The following is a 20,510-nucleotide window of genomic DNA, read 5'->3' as shown; positions in this document are numbered from 1 at the left end:
GACCCACCATACTTGCTCCGGACACTGCGAGAGGGCTGTACAAGCAATGATCACACGCACGGCACAGCGGACACACCAGGAACCGCGGTGTTGGCCGTCGAATGGCGCTAGCTGCGCAGCATTTGGGCACCGCCGCCGTCAGTGTCAGCCAGTTTGCCGTGGCATACGGAGCTCCATCGCAGTCTTTAACACTGGTAGCATGCCGCGACAGCGTGGACGTGAACCGTATGTGCAGTTGACGGACTTTGAGCGAGGGCGTATAGTGGGCATGCGGGAGGCCGGGTGGACGTACCGCCGAATTGCTCAACACGTGGGGCGTGAGGTCTCCACAGTACATCGATGTTGTCGCCAGTGGTCGGCGGAAGGTGCACGTGCCCGTCGACCTGGGACCGGACCGCAGCGACGCACGGATGCACGACAAGACGGTAGGATCCTACGCAGTGCCGTATGGGACCGCACCGCCACTTCCCAGCAAATTAGGGACACTGTTGCTCCTGGGGTATCGGCGAGGACCATTCGCAACCGTCTCCATGAAGCTGGGCTACGGTCCCGCACACCGTTAGGCCGTCTTCCGCTCACGCCCCAACATCGTGCAGCCCGCCTCCAGTGGTGTCGCGACAGGCGTGAGTGGACGGACGAATGGAGACGTGTCGTCTTCAGCGATGAGAGTCGCTTCTGCCTTGGTGCCAATGATGGTCGTATGCGTGTTTGGCGCCGTGCAGGTGAGCGCCACAATCAGGACTGCATACGACCGAGGCACACAGGGCCAACACCCGGCATCATGGTGTGGGGAGCGATTTCCTACACTGGCCGTACACCACTGGTGATCGTCGAGGGGACACTGAATAGTGCACGGTACATCCAAACCGTCATCGAACCCATCGTTCTACCATTCCTAGACCGGCAAGGGAACTTGCTGTTCCAACAGGACAATGCACGTCCGCATGTATCCCGTGCCACCCAACGTGCTCTAGAAGGTGTAAGTCAACTACCCTGGCCAGCAGGATCTCCGGATCTGTCCCCCATTGAGCATGTTTGGGACTGGATGAAGCGTCGTCTCACGCGGTCTGCACGTCCAGCACGAACGCTGGTCCAACTGAGGCGCCAGGTGGAAATGGCATGGCAAGCCGTTCCGCAGGACTACATCCAGCATCTCTACGATCGTCTCCATGGGAGAATAGCAGCCTGCATTGCTGCGAAAGGTGGATATACACTGTACTAGTGCCGACATTGTGCATGCTCTGTTGCCTGTGTCTATGTGCCTGTGGTTCTGTCAGTGTGATCATGTGATGTATCTGACCCCAGGAATGTGTCAATAAAGTTTCCCCTTCCTGGGACAATGAATTCACGGTGTTCTTATTTCAATTTCCAGGAGTGTATATAATCCGTGAAATAAACAACTCATTGATGATCTCTGGATGTAAAGCACATCTTCAATGACAAATACAGAAAATCTAAAGCTAGTATCTTCTTCTTCTTCTTCTTCTTTATCGCCACCTTGTCCCACGTCACGTAGGGTCAGCGTTGTTCTTCTGGATCCTTCTCCTCCATAGTACTCTATCCATTGCCTCTTCCTTCTTCCATCCTTTCTCACTTAGGTCCCCGGATATCTTATCCTTCCATCCCATCTTCGGTCTTCCTCTCCTTCTCGGTCCTTCAATCTTGATATCTTCAACTTTGTTTCCGATATACTCTTCCCCTTTTCTCTGTAAGTGCCAGTACCACCTTAGTCTGATCTCTTGTATCTTTTTCCCCATACGTCCCACTTTGACAGCTGCTCTAACAAATTCATTTCTAATCCTGTCATTCCTTGTTACCCCACACATCCACCTCAGCATCCTCATTTCTGCCACTCCCATCTTCCTTTCCTGGGCTACTGTGATTGGCCATGTCTCTGCCCCATATATCATAGCAGGCCTTAACACCGACTTGTACACTTTCCCTTTCAACCCAGTGCTCACCTTCTTGTCACACAACACTCCGCTCATTTTCCTCCAGTTGTTCCAACCGCAATTTATTCGGTGTTGTATCTCGCTTTCCAGTCCTCCATCCCTCTGTATGTACGACCCCAGATATTTAAATTTGCAGACCGATTTCAGCTCATCATCCTGGATCTTGCAAGACCTCATCTGCACATCTTTCAGTGGTAAATATTCTGACTTTGTCCTGCTAATTTTCATCCATCTTTCTTCTAGTGCCTTCCTCCAATCCTCCAGCTTTTCCTCAAGTCTGTCGATGCTCTGCTCACAAAGAACCACATCATCCGCAAACATCATATTCCACGGCGCTTCCTTCTTCACATCTTTCACCAGCACATCCATAATCAGGTCAAAGAGGTACGGAGTAAGCGCAGGCGCTTGATGTAACCCTACTTTTACTGGAAATTCCTTTGTCATGCCCACACTACTTCTCACCTGTATCATTGCTCCTCTGTACATTTCCTTCACTACCCTCACATAGTTCTCTGGCACGCACTGCTCGCTCATGCTTCTCCATGTTCCGCTCCTTGCGACTGTCATATGCTTTCTCCAAATCAATGAAAGCCATATGTAGATCGGCTTGTAGCTCTCCGTGTCTCTCCACTATCCGCCTAAAACTGGTACGCTGAACAAAAATTGTCGTACAATTAGATAAGAGCATTACTGTATTTGGTAAGTGCCTTTTCCACGCGCTGAGAAATCAGTGTATAAGGCAAGTGAAATTATATAAAAAAGTAGCAGTCACATTAAATAATACAGGAAACTATGTGCGAGAGATCACTGTAATTTGAAAGATATTTTGAATTCTGTGAAGCAGATACCGCTTGTCGATGGCCATGTGCACGCTATACTAATCCGGAATTAAAAATAAAGTCCCTGTTGGGAAGCTTACTTCAGGGACTGTAGCGGGGACTCAGTATCAATGTAGGGGCTGCAGAGGGGACAGTAGATACAGTTCTGATAATGCATCCATGTCTGAAATTGTGCCGTTTGGAAATCGGATCACTTTCAAATCTGAGCTGCAGAACGTGTACATCGAAAGCGTTTTCCTAGCTTCTCAGTCCCTCATATAGGCTATCATTTCCGTCCGATTACACCAGCGGGTGCGAGAAACTGGTATCCCCATAATTGCCGTGTTCCAAGGATGCGCTCCAGAAATTGTGGACCGTGCGTATAAAAGAATGCGTCACAGATTCAACTTTCGCAACGAACAGCACGATCCATAAGCAAACCATCTCATGTGGAGAACGCCGGTGACAGCTCATTGTCTCCACTATGCACGTACCGCGAAGCGGGGGGATTGAAAGCAGAACATGCGATCTTCAAACTTATTTTACATCCAGACCGTACATTTCTGGACATACATTCCTCGCCAAAACTTTGTGTCCTTTACAGCCCCAAGAAGCCTGTAATAAGAATTGTGAAACACCTTGTATATTAGCAATAGCCCATTTTCATTGCTTGTTTGGAAAATTATGTTTGACCTTGGAACTGTATGAGAATACAACATTGCCTTAAGAGGCACTGTGGACCCACGGAACGTGCGCTAATGTGACGCACAAGGTCCGACCCCATGCAACTACCGAAATTGTGTCCAATGGACGAACAGGTGGAACATGTGACACTACCAGACAAATTCAAACTAAGTGCGGGCCTCGCACCGGGAAATTTACTTTTGTCATGGAATACTCCTAGCATCTGAGCTATACAATTACGACTCACATTCCATCTCGCTTCAGAGTGATAATTCATTCTAGAAAACAGCATGTACGTTGTCGTGAATCAAGTTTTTCGCAGTTTTCTTCCTGGACAGCTAACCTTGAAAGATAAGTAGGAGAGCTTCTGAGGAGTTTAGTAAGTAGGAAAGAGCTGCTGCCTGAAGGAAAGTTGGTGGCTCGTGAATCGTGCCTGAATAGCTCAGAAGATAAGATCATTAATCGCCAAGGGCTAGGTTTAGAGTTCTCGATCCGGTTCAGCACATATATTTAAGTCACCATGACAGTTGAAGACAATGCATATTCTGCTGTAGAGTTTTAGATTCATTCGTGACGGCTCATTTTATACCTACTTCGCAAACAATTAACGAAGAGACTGCAACAGGCAGATCGAAATCGTTAGTCACTAAAATAGACTGTGATCCAGTCTGAGATTCTTCATGTACTAATAAAATAACTTGCGACGCATTAAGCTTCCAGTATCTCTTTGATCGGTGATTCCTGAAATAGTCCCGATCAAAATTGTTGTGCCCTGACGGCTCTTGTCTATTGGTAACGTATTAGAGTTTCCCCATTTAGAATCGCTATGTGTGTAATGACTATTGCACAACGTAACTGTTAAATATTCACGAATGTTGAAGGCTATATTCTCGGAATCCTATTTCTCTTGACACTTCTGGCGTTTGCTTTGGTTCATTTTCACACAGTAAATAAGTTAACTTATAAAAAGTTTCGCTGCCTATTCAGCATCGGCGAAACTTTTTAGCACGCAGACCGTATGGCGAGCACCCGTGGTACGTAGTTCATCAAGCAAACTTTCTGAGTCAACGGAGCGGTAAGAATTTATTTTCTAACATGAAAGGCGACAGTAAACATTTGATCGCGATCCTTATCGCTACGAAGCGAGTGGAAAATTTTGCTTCTTTGATCTCTTAAGTACATAGCAAACCACGTTCTTCTGAATATTACCGTCAGACTTTGGTTAGTACGATTTTTTAATCTTATTATTATTTTTGTGGAATATTCCATCGATTCTTGGAGGACATATTAATAACTTGTATACGAAGTATTAATGTTCCACAATAATATTTATTAGTTCATTATGGACGAGCTTTCGGCTTCTTAGGCCATCGACAGATAACTTAATGTTGAACATGTGGCCCATACAACATCAGCGAGAATTCATAGCTGTACAAAGAATGCTGTACCGAGATGTTTGACATTTTGTGACAATATCGATACAAACCACGAGCATAATGTAATAACTAAAGAGTCTCTGAACAAATAAATATTGTGGTATAGTATATTCAAATATTAAAACTATGACAATGTATAAGCCAAAAATTATATACAAGAGAGCAACAGTACAGGCTATTATATCTTATGTACAAACTGGAGAATGTGACGAATAGACCGAATCAAGTGTAAAAAGCTGGAGTATATTTCCTGGATTTTAGTTTCCTGGCAAAAACATGTGAAGACCTATGCACATACAACATTTACACCCACTTGTTATCAGTGTAGTTTTGTACTGTATGCGGTTGTAATAAGGTTCCTCACTTCCAGAGCATACTTCATAATGAGATCGTCTTTGTAAGATGTGATTTCCTCCAAGGATGGCAAGGGGAAGAGTTTAGTGCTACTTAATGAGTCAGAATATATCGGAAAAGTGTTTACATTCCTCAACTCGTTAGGGTTACCTGAGGTACACAAAGATCCCACAATGAAATATGCCTTGGAAGTGAAGAATCTTATTAAAACTTGCAAATCAATATTTACTGATAGTGATGCCATATACTTCAGAAACATGATACCAATTGCAACTAAGTTATATCGGTTATGTAAGCTTCACAACGGAGGTGTTCCAATAAAACCTCTAGTGTGGACAGTTGCAGCACCTTGCCATAAATTAGCCAAAACAAAGCAAAAACTAAATTTCAACAAAAATTTGCAATATCTAGTTCATTTGCATTAGCGAAAAAACTAAAGTTGTACCCATTTCATCTGGCTCAAAACTAGTCTCATTTGATGTTAACAGCGTGTTTTCTAATATTCCTGTTGCAGAAGCAATGGAAATTTCAACAGAAAGGTTACATAAAACCAGATAAAATCCATTGGAAGCAAAAGATATAAGGGTGGCAACTGAAACATGCATAAATGGAATCCATCTTCAGTTTCAGCAGCCTCTGTACAGATAGTTAGATGGGTTAGCAGTTGGATCCCCAGTGTGCTATTTATTATGTGATACGTTTATGGATAATTTTAAGCAAACATTTTTAGATAAAGAGCCCCTACGTTGTCAAATACAATGTTGGAACAGGTATGTGGAAGATGTACTGTGCTTGTGGAGAGGTACCACTAGACAAATAAACAATTCTCTTTAACAGTTGAATTCACAAATGGGCTCCAACGATACATATGGGTAGGATTTCGCAGTTTGTTTCCAGGAAATCTGCTCCAGCTTTTTATATAGGGATACTGTTCGCCACCTTCTTTTCAACAGTACAGACCAGATAGATAGAGGGTTGGGTTGGGGGTTATTTGGGGGAAGAGACCAAACAGCGAGGTCATCGGTCTCATAGGGTTAGGGAGGGAGGGACGGGGAAGGAAGTCGGCCCTGAACTTTCGAAGGATCCATCCCGGCATTTGCCTGGAAATCATGGAGAACCTAAATCAGTATGGCCGGACGCGGGATTGAACCGTCGTCCTCCCAATTGCGAGTCCAGAGTGCTAACACTGCGCCACCTTGCTCGGTAGTACAGATCAGATCCCACTTTTAGTTATAGAAATTTCTGCAATTTCTGCGACAAATTTTGTATAAGTCAATCAGGAAGAGATATTGCTAGATTTACTTGAGTATGAAAGGGGTTACAGACTAAAAAAGAAAGAACATGCTCTGAATGAGTGGCATTCATATTATATGAAATGTGATGTTCTCCATAAGGGGACTGAAGGCTGAAAACTAACACAACTTGAAATTCTGTTCGTTAATAAACTCCGGTCACCACATATCTTTGTACAGCAATCTTTGTGCCACTATGAATTCTCACTGAAGTTGTGTGGACTCCCTGTTTAGTATTACGTTATCTGATGATGGCCTAAGAAGCTGAATGCCGTCTCATAGCATAACTATTAAAGAGATATTATTGTGGAATATTAGTACTTTGTATTTAACTCATTATTATCTTTATTTTTGAAGAGTTAAAATCAAATCTACAGAAGAGAAAAACATAGCTCCCCTATTTATTAATAATGAACTGAAAATGTACAGACAATTGTAGAAATCGATATTTGTGATCAGAAAGCACGTGCAGTTCTCAACTCTGGAAGTGGTCTCAGAAAATTTTGTCAACATATAAAACAATACAAAAAAATTATAATTTTTGCAGTCGCTGCTACATAAATCAAAACTACAATGGGTCTGTTAAACAAACCTATGAAAGAAGAAATGTTGGGAGAATTTGAAAGTGATGGAGTTAAGTTTAGAATGAGTTGCTTTTTTTCTTTAAAGTAAAAGCACAAATGAAAAATAAATTGTGTTGGTTAATGATTTTTTGATGGAGTACTTCATAGTAATTAATTGTGAAAAGAAATGTGTAGAGGTGGAACACGTGGGTAGAAAAGTAAAATTCAAATTTAAGAAGGTGCTGTATGTTGATGAACAAATGGCTTACTTGCAAGGTACAGAGAGAGGGAGAGAAAGAGAGAGTCATATGACACACACACACACACACACACACACACACACATGCTGATCAACATGCAGCACCTTCTTGAATTTGAATTTTACTTTTCTGCTCATGAGTTCAATTTAAAAAGAACTCTTGGTAAGCAGAGGTCCACAACTGTGGACAATTTGATTGTTTATTGAGAGAGAATTATATGTACAGCATAGGTAAGGATTTCAATGGCAGTTTTATTGGAGTAACTTTGATTTATCGTGTGTATTATTTTCGAATGGTTTCCTTGTGTTAATGCCTACAAGTTACTGCTGGATTTAGTGTAAAACGTAAACTTCTAAAATGGTAATTGTTTTGAGGTGAAAAGTATTAAGTATGTAATTAAGCATTTTATTTAGCAGCCTGTCTGCTAATGAAAGACAGTCTAGTGGGGAGAATTCTGCGCAGAATCGTTTATTCACAGTTGTGACACTATGCAGTTTTATGTTGTGGATGATGGAATATTAGTTACTTGCTATATGTGATGGTTCCTTGTAACAAAAAAGCGATGTTTTCCAGTGGGAGCTTGGAAGGAATGTACGATGTATATTTTTCCAAAGCGATAAGTGAATAACCATTGATACTTTGTTTTGTGAATGTATCGATTATGCTGGGGAGGACGTTTAGAGCTGATCTATGGGGATTCGATGTCGAATTTAATTACTAGGAATTATATCATAGTTGTATTACCATGGGTTTAACTCCAGGTCCTATCGATGGTTGGGAATCGATAGATGTATGTGCGCTGTAAGTACCTGTTGGAGACATCGAGTCGACAGTAGCTTCTGGAGAACAAACAGTACAGGAAATCGGCGCCAGAACATCGCTCTCGTGTAGCAAAAGAAATAATTTAGGATAGGAATTTAAATGGTTGAAAAATATTATTCTCATAAGGTAAGTGCCTTATGAAGCCATAGTTTACATTTGAAATAAGCACAACAGCGCTAATGACTTGACTGTAATTTATTTAATGTTATGTTTGCCGTGAATATAGATTATTTGTGTTTCTTCTGGCCTTTAACTAAAATGCCGTGTTTTTTGATACCTTCTTTAGTATCTATTAGGTTTTTATATAGGTTAATACAGTTTCATAGCTGATCCAATGAAGTACATCATGCTTTATCTAGCAACAAAACGTTATTTCACACTACTTGTCTGAAAAGTGCCCTAATAAAACTATTTTTGTTGCTGCTGAATGTGCTAATTTAACTAGTAAAATGCCATAGTAGCAGGAGGACTGTGAGGGAATGCATATGCTGTGGTTCGTCAGAAGCGGTGGGGCCGGAGGTCGATAGCAAAGGATTTCACGGCAAGCCACGCAGTCACCAACAAACGAGTGCCCACGGCAGCCACTCGGCAGTTTTTCCCGGGAAGCAACAAATTACTACAATTTAAGAAAAAAAGTTTATGATTTATCCGAGAGAAAGAGCTTCACAAAGTAACAAAGTCAGTAACAGACTGGTCCACCTCTAGCCGTTATGTAAGCAGTTATTCGGCTTGACATTCATTGATAGAATTGTTAGATGACCCCTTGAGAGATATAGAGCCAAATTCAGTCCAACTGGCGAGTTTTATCGTCAAGATCCCAAGCTTGTTGGAAGGTCCTGCCCATCATTTTCCAAATGCTCTGAATAGGAGATAGATATGACAAACCTGCCTGCAAAGGTAAGCTCGTAGACAAGCAGTAGGAACTTTAGGCGTGCGGGTCTGCATTATCTCCCTGAAATATAAGCCCAGAATGGCTTTTCACGAAGGGTAACAAAAGACGACATAGAATATCGTAGAAGCATCGCTGTGCTGTAAGGGAGCCGAGGATGAAAAACAAAAGGGCTTTGCTATGAAAAGGAATTGAACCTCGGACCATAATTCCTGGTTGTCGAGCTGTTCGTCAGGTGACAGAGAGTTTGGTATCCAACCGCTGGTTGGACACGTCATCGGCCTGGAATCTCTATGAATGGAGTAGAATTGTCTTCAGAGATGAGTTCTTCTTCGAACTGAGCCCCGATGACCAGTGAGGACCTGTCTGGAGACGCCCTGTACAGCTGTGGGATACCAGCCTAACTATCGCCTGCCCAACAGCTCAAATGGTTCAAATGGTTCTGAGCACTAAGGGAGGTAATCAGTCCCCTGGAACTTAGAACTACTTAGACCTAACTAACCTAAGGACATCACACACATCCATGCCCGAAGCAGGATTCGGATCTGCGAGCACAGCGGTCGCGCCGTTCCAGACTGAAACGCCTAGAACCGCTCGGCCACGCGGCTGGCCCGAACAGCTCGACAACCAGGAATTATGGTCTGGGACACCATTTCCTTTCACATCAGGACCCCTTCGGTTGGCGTCATCGAAAGCCTTGCAGCACAGCGGCACGTCGACGATATTTTACAGTCCGTTTTGTTGCCCTTCATGACAACGCCTCCTGGGCTTACATTTGAGCCACATAATGGCTCCCGCACACAGCGACAGTTTCTACGGCTTGTCTTCGTGCTTGGGAAAACGTATCTGGACCAGTTAGGTCGCCGGATCTCTCCCCAATGGAAATATTTCGATCAATATGAGCATTTGTAGACTTAGAGAAAGCTTTTGACAATGTTGACTGGAATACTCTCTTTCAAATTCTAAAGGTGGCAGGGGTAAAATACAGGGAGCGAAGGGCTATTTACAATTTGTACAGAAACCAGATGGCAGTTATAAGAGTCGAGGGACATGAAAGGGAAGCAGTGGTTGGGAAGGGAGTAAGACAGGATTGTAGTCTCTCCCCAGTGTTATTCAATCTGTATATTGAGCAAGCAGTAAAGGAAACAAAAGAAAAATTCGGAGTAGGTATTAAAATCCATGGAGAAGAAATAAAAACTTTGAGGTTCGCCGATGACATTGTAATTCTGTCAGAGACAGCAAAGGACTTGGAAGAGCAGTTGAACGGAATGGATGGTGTCTTGAAGGGAGGATATAAGATGAACATCAACAAAAGCAAAACGAGGATAATGGAATGTAGTCGAATTAAGTCAGGTGATGTTGAAGGTATTAGATTAGGAAATGAGACACTTAAAGTAGTAAAGGAGTTTTGCTATTTGGGGAGCAAAATAACTGAAGATGGTCGAAGTAGAGAGGATATAAAATGTAGACTGGCAATGGCAAGGAAAGCGTTTCTGAAGAAGAGAAATTTGTTAACCTCGAGTATAGATTTAAGTGTCAGAAAGTCATTTCTGAATGTATTTGTATGGAGTGTAGCTATGTATGGAAGTGAAACATGGACGGTAAATAATTTAGACAAGAAGAGAATAGAAGCTTTCGAAATGTGGTGCTACAGAAGAATGCTGAAGATTAGATGGGTAGATCACATAACTAATGAGGAAGTATTGAATAGGATTGGGGTGAAGAGAAGTTTGTGGCACACCTTGACCAGAAGAAGGGATCGGTTGGTAGGACATGTTCTGAGGCATCAAGGGATCACCAATTTAGTATTGGAGGGCAGCGTGGAGGGTAAAAATCGTAGGGGGAGACCAAGAGATGAATACATTAAGCAGATTCAGAAGGATGTAGGTTGCAGTAGGTACTGGGAGATGAAGAAGCTTGCACAGGATAGAGTAGCATGGAGAGCTGCATCAAACCAGTCTCAGGACTGAAGACCACAACAACAACAACATGGGCAGAGCCCTCCAACTACCTCGGGATTTTGACTACGTAACACGGCTGCGGGACAGAATTCGGCGCAATATCCCTCAGAAGGACATCCAACAAACCTATCAACCAATGCCAAGCCGGATACCTAATTGCATAAAGACCGGAGATAGACCAACGTGTTGTTGACTTGCTCGGTTTGTGAAACACTTTCCCTAAAATAAATTATCCAACTTTTCTGTAACTGTAAGCATTATTTTGCCTCTACATGTGCATCACATCACCTGATATCCGGCCCATTCGGATATTTCTTTAGTATTACAGCATTTTTACTGTCTTAGAGTGTACTTTATAATTCAGTAGTTATTCGATGTTCCATCGTAGCGGAAATCCTTTATTTATCAACATGTCTGCTGCTGTCATTTATTAGAACTTTAAAATTACAGTTATCTACGGAAGTTATACTATCACAGTAAATGAACACTCACATAAAAACCATTGAAAATGATTTACTATTGAAGAGTTCATATGATCATGACAAGCAATGTTTTGGATGATAGCTCAGCGCTACTGATAGTATCAGTGAAAGCTACACATTCATACATACTTTATTATTGCATTACTACGTATTTTGTATACTCTGGAGTGTGTAAATGCGTCAGATCTTAATATTCTCCACAGCCACACTACAAATGAATGCAGTATGGCGTTTTTTGTATTTATCTGCATTGTTTAAATTGAACTTTGAAAAGGCATTTCCAAAAGTATGCATGTCTGTATCAACATCCCACAAAAACAGATGGTATTACATCAGGTATTAAGAAGTCCTCCCAAACACTTAAATACCTCAGTTCCATGAAAAAGATTGGCAATGATCCAGAATTATTAAATTCATCTATAGATTCTGAAATCTATGAATTCTTAAATTCATAAATACAAAAAGATCTATACGAAGGTGCTGACTGCTGCAAAAAGGTCATTTAATGACAAAATAGTATATAATACAGAAAATAAAAGCAAACCAGTCTGGGATGTTATAAAAAAGGAAACGGCGAAAGGCAAACAAACGCAGAATAACATACTGATAAGGGAGGGGGTAAAGTAATAAATGATCCACAGCACTTAGCAAACTACGTAAATGAGCATTTTTCAAGTATTGCAGAGAAGTTACAACAAAAATTCCCCTATACAAATATAACAGCTGTAAATAATGTTGCACTAAATACAATAATGTTACTTCAAACCACAGAGAATGAAGGCAGTAAAACAATTCAAAAACTAAAAAATTAAAAGTTGGTAGGCTGAGATTAAGTACCAATCTGTGTACTGAAACAAAGCATAGGGACTATACAAGGCCCCTTAACAAATATAATAAATAAATCCTTCACATCAGAAACATTTCCAGAGCAGTTAAGACAAGCAACAGTTATACCTTTGCTTAAGAAATGTAATGCAGAAGATATGGAAAATTACCGGCCCATTTACCTGCTGTCAGCATTCTCAAAAATAATAGAAGCAATTATGAAAGACAGATTAATGAATTACCTGAATAAATAGAATCTTTTAAGCGAATCACAGTTTGGTTTCCGAAGTAGCAAAAATATGGTGTCAGCCATAGTAGAATTCACAAAAGCTGTACTTGATGCTGTCGATAAAAATGATTGTGTCGCAGACATATTTTTGGATCTTTCGAAGGTGTTTCTATTAAATAAGTTAGAGGCATTAGGAATAAGAGAGGTAGATAATGACTGGTTTTGATGATAACTAACAGATAAGGTACAAAGAGTACAGATAACACATACTTCAAATAGTTCTAAACATTAAGCAAAACACTTATTAGAACCAAAATACATTAATATAGGGGTTCCGAAAGGTAACGTATTAGCACCAATACTTTTCCTGATATACATCAATGACTTTCCCAGTAGTGTTACTCATGGTGAAAAAAATCCTCTTCGCCGATGACAGCAGTATTATAGTCACTGAGAAAACAAGAGAACTCCTTGCCGAGAAAGCAAATGAAACTCTCAAGGAAGTTTATGATTGATCAATAAGCAATAAAGCGACATTGAACACAAAGAAAACTAATGCCATGAATTTCAGTTTGAAGAGGAAAAATGAAATTAAATGTAGATGGCATCTCTATAGACTGTGTAACAAATTCAAATTTCTAGGAATAAATATCGATCCTCAGCTGAAGTGGTGTGAACACACAAAGGTACTTGCAAACAGAATGTCTTCAGCATGTTATGCCCTTAGAATCCTATCATCAGTGTGTAACATGCAGTGTCTTTTATTCATATGTACACTCAATTCTTAGCTATGTCATTCTTTTTTGGGGAACAAATGCACAAAATATGTACACAATTATGAAACTACAGAAAAGAGCCATAATAACAATAATCAAAAATACTAGTCGAACTCATTGTAAGGATCTGTTCAGAACACTGTAGATTTTAACTGCTCCATGTGAATACATTTAGAAGTCGGTTGTACACATCAAAAATAACATTGGTAATTACTGCACAAACAGCTCTGTCCATGACCATGCAACAAGAGATAGACTCAACTTACGTTTACCAAGAAAAAATAAACATAAAACTCAAAACAGCATTTTCTACCAAGGAATAAAACTGTACAATTAATTACCAAAAGAGATTAAAGAAATTGCAAAAATACACTTATTTAAAAAGGCAGCTAAAAAGTACCTGCTATGCAATACATTTTATACATTGAAGGATTATTCAGATAAAACAGAGTAGGGGTCTGATAAAAAATTTTATACAAATAAATAATAATAATAGTGATTATAAAACATGCAACATTCCACATAACACCTTCATGTAACGATTTTTTCCCTTCTTTTTTCCTTTCTTGAAATACTTACACCCAAGGTATGCATAGGACAATATTAACACCTCTTCCTCTTTCTGAGCTCAACATCTCACTCCTTATGGAGGGATGTGTACTCAGTTTTTCAGGATAGCAAATGGGAAGTTGTGGAACAGAGAATGGTCCAGAGATCACCAGTGTGTGTGTGTGTGTGTGTGAGTGTGTGTCTGTGTGTGTGTGTGTGTAGTGAGTGGAGTGTTATAAAACAATGAGTGTATAGTGTGTACAGTGACTGATAGTGAGATATGAGTAAACAATGTGGCATTACATTATTTAATATATTATTTGAAAAAAAAGTATTGTATACCAGGAGCAAATCTAATGATTGTCTCTACGTAGAAGTCTGAAAATATAAGTGTATACTAATTAGCTTATTTTAAATTGCTCTAAATTTTTGTAAATACTTTGACATGTCCTATATCCTTGTAAAAAGAGATCTACAGATGAATAAGGCTGCTACAAGTATTACTACTATTACTAAATATAGTAGTATCGTCTACACCAATTTATCAGTAGACAATATCCCTCTTCCGTATTTTATCCTTCTTCTTCTGCCACTCCATCGTTAGGCCAAGGTCCTGTTCCGGTCTTACCATCTCATTTCTCTCTTGCCCCATGTTATATAATCGATTGCTTGTTTAGGAAGGCTTTGTGGTTACATACGAAGTAAATGTTTCCTCCATTTTTCTTTGGGTTTCTGTTTGGATTTCTAATACATTAATATAATATATTTTATTGTAACTGCTGGTGTTGAGAACTTCAGTCCAAAGACTGGTTTGATGCAACTCTCCATGCTGCTCTATCCTGTGCAAGCCTCTTCATCTCCAAGTAACTACTGAAACCTTCATCCTTCTGAATCTGCTCACTGTATTCATCTATTGGCCGCCTTTTACATTTTTTACCCTCATCGCTTCCCTCCTATACTACGTTGGTGATCCCTTGATACCTCAGACGTGTCCTACCAACCAATTCCAGTGAAATTGTGTCAAAATTCCTCTTCTCCCCAATTCTATTCAGTACCTCCTAGTTAGTTACATGATGTATCAATCTAATCGTCAGCATTCTTATGTAGCACCACATTTCAAAAGCTTCTATTCTTGCCTAAACTGTTTGTCGTCCATGTTTCACCTCCATTATTGTAACTAGTTATCATAAAATTCGAATCACTTGCCAATGCTTAAATCATTTGACCATACGGTCACAGACTATCTCTTTCTTCAGATAAGTTATCTAATATTGACTATAGCAGACCATATGACTATATCGAGCCCCAGTTTTAATTAGGGCCCTGTATTACGCAACACAGAATTCTCAGGCACTGTCACAGTTGGCTGATCTCGTCAGCAATAAGGGCAGGTTAAATGGAAAAGAGTGTGCGGAAGTAAATCATGGTCCGTGTAAAAACTGGGAAATAAGACAGCGTTTGAGATGTTGTGCTATGGAAGGATGTTTTAAATGTGGACTGATAATATAAGAAATCAGGAGGTTAATTACAAAATGAAGTGGAAAATTTGGTAAGAAGGGATGACAGGATATTAGATCACACGTTAATACATCAAGGATACCTTCCATCATACATGAGGAAGCTGTAGAGAGTTAAAACTGTACAGAAAGTTAGTTACTGGAATATATATGGTGGTGTACGCGTTCGTGGAGAACCCGTTTGCCAGCAATCGCTGACATAGTGTAGCCGAGGCGGAATAAGGGGAACCAGCCAACATTCGCCGAGACGAAAAACCGCCTAAAAACCATCCACAGACTGGCCGGCTCACTGGACCTCGACACAAGTCCGCCGGGCAGCTTCGTGCCGGGGACCAGGCACTCCTTCCCAATCCGGAAAGCTGTGCGTTAGACTGTTCGGCTAACGGGGCGGGCTATCGTTTACGTACTTCACCTCAGATTTCCCAAGTCGTGTTAGTTTTTATGTATGGGCATCGTTATAGATACGAACATTATTGAGAATATCTGGGACGCCTTGCAACATGCTGTTTAGAAGCGATTTCCCTCCCCTCGTACTCTTACGGATTTATGGACAGCCCTGCAGGATTTATGATGTCAGTTCGATCCAGCACTACTTCAGACATTAGTCGAGTCCATCCCACGTCGTGTCGTGCCGCTTATACGTGCTTGTGGGGCCCTACATGATATTAGGAAGCTGTACCAGTTTCTTTGGCTCTTCAGTGTAAATACTGTAACGGAACATATTGTAAATACGAAAAAGTCTATTGAATCTGAGGGCCATTGTTCGAAAATTTAATACAGTGAATTAAATGGAAAAAGGACATTTTTTCTTACTTTTTATTTTATTAATCTTCTGATGTAAGAAATAACACTCAATTTGCTGAACAAAATTGTTTTCTAAGTTGAATCTTAATTAAAGGTCAGCGTATCTGTACACGACAGGATTTGTCTGAAGCGCACTTGTCAGATGATCATAAACATATACAGTAGTAAAGGAAAAGTTCCCCATTCTGGACCGAGAGGGGCCAATCAGGCGCTTCCAAGTTCCGTGTCATCCTTCGCCAATGGCGTCATCAGACGCGATATAGAGGGACATGTGGTCAGTCCACCGTTCTCCCGGTCGTTGTTTCTTGACCTTGGAACCGCTACCAATCGGTAGGCTGAATGCACCCTGTACCATCCTCCCACCAAGGCAAAACCTCTGACATGACCTGGAATGGAACTTGACTCCACTGCATGACAGTCAGACCAGCTGACCACTCATCTGGGGAGGGGAAAAAAAGTATAGAGCATCACTTTGAAATGATACTGGTGACAGCTATATTTTTTCACTGTCTGTCATTAAGCGAGCTTCGATACCGTAAGCACACAACGCTTTTGGACCCAAACAAACTTCATCTGAAGCGCTTTCTTGTTGGAAAAAACTTAAAAAATCATCAGACGGTATGTGTAAAAAAGGAAAAATCACATCTAAAGTTGTAGATCATCTAACTTGTTTGTAGTCAGGGCGGTGCAGAGGGCCAGGCAAGATAGCCCATGCCCCGTCTCAGTCCCCACTCCCGCTGCCTCCACCAAGGAAAATGGGGCGCAAATACTGATCGAGATAAAATAAGAAAAAGACAGTTTAAGGGTTTAAGTATTAACTTGTACATATATGTGACTGCTCCCAACCCATGTGTTTCCATCTTCTGCCTACGTGAAGCTACATTTCCCTCTACCCGTGACTAACGCACGTTTTTGTCACAGAGTCTTTTCCACAGTGTCATTTCCGCACTGTCGTTTCATCCAAATAGCATTGTACAGAAACAGTATCGGTAACACGGTATGTGTCGCAACGTTGTGCTTCCGTCGTTCCATTGGCTTATAACGCACAGGTTTTGCCATGTTTTCATGCAGTATAAACACGTTTCAGTCGAATTTTTCCCAGTGGTATCATGAGACGACACTAGTGATCGTCCTTATACTCTAGCAGAGTCTAGTTCACATACACAATGTGATCAAAAGTATCCGGACACCCCTAAAACATACATTTTTCATATTAGGTGCATTGCGCTGCCACCTTCTGTCAGGTACTCCATATCAGCGACCTGAGTAGTCATTAGACAGCGTGAGAGAGCAGAATGGGGAGCTCCGCGGAACTCACGGACTTCGAACTTGATCAGGTGATTAGGTGTCACTCTCGTCATACGTCTGTACACGATATTTCCACACTCCTAAACATCCGTAGGTCCACTGTATACGATGTGGTAGTGAAGTGAAAACGTGAAGGGACACGTACAGCACAAAAGCGTACAGACCGACTTCGTCTGTTGATTGACAGAGACCGCCGACGGTTGAAGAGGATCGTATTGTATAATAGGCAGACTTCTATCCATACCATCACACAGAAATTCCAGCAGACTGCATCAGGATCCACTTTACTACGACATTTAGGCGGGAAGTGAGAAAACTACACACCACGTCGGTAAATGCCAAACGGCGCCTCGCTTGGCGTAAGGAACGTAAACATTGGACGGTTGAACAGTGAAAAACGTTTTGTGGAGCGACGAATCACGGTATACAATGTGGCGACCCGATGAGAGAGTGTGAGTATGGCGAATTCCCGGTGAACTTCATCTGCCAGCGTGTGTAGTGTCAACAGTAAAATTCTGAGCTTTTGGTGTTACGGTGTAGTCGTGTTTTTCATGGAGGGGGCTAGCACCCCTTGCTGTTTTGCGTGACACTATCACAATACAGGCTTAGATTGATGTTTTAAGCACCTTCTTGCTACCCATTGCTGAAGAGCAATTCGGGGATGGCGATTGAATCTTTCAACACGATCGAGCACCTGTTCATAATGCAAGGCCAGTGGTGGAGAGGTTACGAGACAATAACATCCCTTTAATTACTGGCCTGCACAGGGTCCTGATCTGAATCCTATAGAACAACTGTGGGATGTTTTGGAACGCCGACTTCGTTCAAATGGTTCAAATGGCTCTGAGCACTATGGGACTTAACATCTGAGGTCATTAGTCCCCTAGAACTTAGAACTAATAAACCTAACTAACCTAAGGACATCACACACATCCATGCCCGAGGCAGGATTCGAACCTGCGACCGTAGCGGCGGCGCAGTTCCAGACTGAAGCGCCTAGAACCGCATGGCAATGCGCTGCCATTTCCCAAGAAAATTAGAATTTAAAAAAAAAATACAAAAGTTCACAAAATGTCCGACAGATCAGGCTGGACAGCAAAACTGCTACCGTGATTGGTGAGAGGTACGCCGACACGTTACAGAATCGCATCATCCCCAGCCTGGCTGATAAACACCTGCTGGCACGTACGATGTTTATGCAGAATGGCGCTCCACCCCGTATTGCTAGATGCGTGCAAGATCTCTTGCGTGCGTCGTTTGGTGATGATCGTGTGCTCAGCCGCCACTTTCGTCATGCTTGGCCTTCCAGGTCCCCAGACCTCAGTCGGTGCGATTATTGGCTTTGGGGTTACCTGAAGTCGAAAGTGTATCGTGATCGACCGACATCTCTAGGGATGCTGAAAGACAACATCCGACGCCAATGCCTCACCATCACTCCGGACATGCTTTACAGTGCTGTTCACAACATTGTTCCTAGACTACAGCTATTGTTGAGGAATGATGGTGGGCATATTGAGCATTTTCTGTAAAGAACATCATCTTTGCTTTGTCTTACTTTGTTATGCTAATTATTGCTATTCTGATCAGATGAAGCGCCATCTGTCGGACAATTTTTGAACTTTTGTATTTTTTCTTTGGTTCTAATAAAACCCCATGTGATTCGAAACATGTGTGTCAATTTGTACCTCTCTATCTACATTATTCCGTGATTTATTCATTTTTGAAATTTATATTGACTTTTTGATCACCATGTATATAATAATTTTTGTTTCCCTCCAACTGAGACAAAGTTTTAAACCAATGAAGATACAACATTTCATACAATCTAAAAGCCATCAAAGTTTTAACAGAGAAAAGAGTATATACTTTTATACAGTATGGAATTAATCATACAATAATTACAGAAGCGTAACGATGAAAAGCAAAGTGAATCAGCAAAAGGTATGTAGTGTCTGAGCTATGGTGTTACAAACTGAACAGAGATTTTGTTGAAACATAAGGTTTTGTAACCAAGAGAGTGGAGAGCAGTATGTTGTGTTCGGATCCTGTATAAAACCAACATGCTTTCAGAAGAAAAAGGTGGCATTTCTTATCGTACGTCCCTCTGAATTTTATATCATAATTTGCTCCTGTTTGAAGTAGTAAATTTACAAGTTGCGTTCTATATGAATACAAGTATCAGTTAGATTTTTTTTGGTCATCAGTCTACTGACTGGTTTAATGCGGCCCGCCACGAATTCCTTTCCTGTGCTAACCTCTTCATCTCAGAGTAGCACTTGCAACCTACGTCCTCAATTATTTGCTTCACGTATTATTTCAGGTCAAGGCGCAGCTTATAGTTACTCTCTACATAGTTACTCTACATATACTCTCTATAGTTACTCTCTCTCTATAGTTACTTCCTCTACAGTTTTTGCCCTCTACAGCTCCCTCTAGTACCATGGAAGTCATTCCCTCATGTCTTAGCAGATGTCCTATCATCCTGTCCCTTCTCCTTATCAGTGTTTTCCACATATTCCTTTCCTCTCCGATTCTGTGTAGAACCTCCTCATTCCTTACCTTATCAGTCCACCTAATTTTCAACATTCGTCTATAGCACCACATCTCAAATGCTTCGATTCTCTTCTATTCCTGTTTTCCCACAGTCCGTGTTTCACTACCATACAATGCTGTACTCCAGACGTACATCCTCAGAAATTTCTTCCTCAAATTAAGGCCGGTATTTGATATTAGTAGACTTCTCTTGGCCAGAAATGCCTTTTTTGCCATAGCGAGTCTGCTTTTGATGTCCTCCTTGCTCCGTCCGTCATTGGTTATTTTACTGCCTAGGTAGCAGAATTCCTTAACTTCATTGACTTCGTGACCATCAATCCTGATGTTAAGTTTCTCGCTGTTCTCATTTCTACTACTTCTCATTACCTTCGTCTTTCTCCGATTTACTCTCAAACCATACTGTGTACTCATTAGACTGTTCATTCCGTTCAGCAGA

Source organism: Schistocerca cancellata, chromosome 9, assembly GCF_023864275.1.
Source record: "Schistocerca cancellata isolate TAMUIC-IGC-003103 chromosome 9, iqSchCanc2.1, whole genome shotgun sequence".
Taxonomy (NCBI): Eukaryota; Metazoa; Arthropoda; class Insecta; order Orthoptera; family Acrididae; genus Schistocerca; species Schistocerca cancellata.
This window is presented reverse-complemented; position numbering follows the sequence as displayed.